This window comes from Gossypium arboreum, chromosome 3, assembly GCF_025698485.1.
Source record: "Gossypium arboreum isolate Shixiya-1 chromosome 3, ASM2569848v2, whole genome shotgun sequence".
NCBI classification, from domain to species: Eukaryota; Viridiplantae; Streptophyta; class Magnoliopsida; order Malvales; family Malvaceae; genus Gossypium; species Gossypium arboreum.
In genome coordinates this window covers 127543158-127544920 of record NC_069072.1, presented here as the reverse complement: position 1 = coordinate 127544920, position 1763 = coordinate 127543158, and positions in this window count along the sequence as shown.

The following is a 1763-nucleotide window of genomic DNA, read 5'->3' as shown; positions in this document are numbered from 1 at the left end:
TGATACCTTGATGCTGAAAAAGATAAACACAATAGTGAAGAAGGCTAAAAGGGAAAGATATGTGCCTTGGGTGTCAGTGACAAAGAAACTAAGGCCTTAATCAAAAGATAAATGTGGTAGGCAAGATTACGTGAGATATTAACGGAAAGTCTAAATTTGGTTCTTTAGCTAACTTAAAAGGAGTTTGAATCAAATTTGTAATCTATTCTTGGAGGGACCAATCAACTAGGTGACCATTAACTAGGTAAAGCCTAAAAATATTGGTGGGTTGATTCAAATCAAAGAGATGGTGCTAAAGGGTGGGAGTGATACACGCACGGATGGGTCAAATTTATTAAATTAAGTTTGCCAATGTTTGACTCTAGAAATTTAGTTGACTTGTGATGCATTTTTGGATGAGATCTAGACATTTTTGAGTCAAGATATCTTATTGCTGATGAATGAGCTATCCCTTAGTTTTGAAACACACTTTGAATCACCTGATTTGAAGTTCGGGAGCTGAAGTTATAACATTTTTAGTGAAGACTGCGCAAGTAGAATTTCTGGACGAGGTTATTCCAAAAATTTTGAATCTTGGGTTTTAATTCGAGTTAAAATCATTTTAGGTTCGATTTTAAGGATTAATTTTAATTATATATGAGCCTAATATTGTATTTATTAGGTTATATATTTTTGTTATATATTTATTCTAATTTTTAGGATATTTTTAAGTATTTCAAGAATAGCGATGTTGTTGAGTTTCTCGATCCTTTAACTTATATAAGATTAATTAGTTATATTTCTTGATGGGGGCAGGGAAGGGATATAACTTAGTGGTAGAGTATCATCTTGAGCTTGATTATTTCTAACCCAATGTGAATTGTTCTATTTTGCCTTTTCCCCATCCCTCAGCTATGATTGAATAAGAATAGATAAGAGGCTCGTGGGATTGACGTGAGGGGACAAGGATGACTATATTTTTGGGAGAGAACTCCGTGCGAACATGAAGCGTATAGATACAAGTTACGCTTTGGAATGAAAGAAAATTTTGAACCAATTTTTTTATAGAAAAAAATTGAACGTAATATGATTTAAACTCGAATTAAAGCCCGAAATTTGTAATTTCTTATAATAATTGCGTCCAGAAATGTTGCTCGTATAGTTTTCACTAAAATGGTTACAACTTGAGCTTAAAAACTCAAAATCAAGTCATTCAAAGTGCGTTTTGAAGATAAGAGATAGCTCCTTCATCAGTCAGAGATCTCGTGACCTAGAAATGCTTTAACCCCATCCAAAAATGCATTGCAAGTAAAATTATTTTCTAGAGTACAAATTTAACAGATTTGATGAACTTTTAGTTTAGTGCATGGCTTAGAGGGATCATGATAGAATTTTGGCACTAAAATTGAGCAGTGAGGAGTGGTGCTTTGATGAATTGGTTCTAAAAGGTGAAGCAATTTCCTTTTTCCAAGCTCTCTATACGGTAGATGGTGATTATTTTAAATTAATTTCCAATAAAACGTAAGATTCCAACAATTAATAGGATTGACTTGGAGTAGATACATAATGAGGCCAAAAATGTGGAAGTCAAGCAATGTTTGTTTGATATGGCCCCATTGAACGCTCTGAGAGTTGATGGATACCATGCCATGTTCTCCTAGAGTCAACGAGATACAGTTGGGAATTCAATCTGTGAAATGGTTGGAGGTGTTTCTAATGGTGACAACTTGGAGTTGGCTTTTGACAAGATGCTAATTGTGTTGATTTCAAAAGTTCCAAATCTT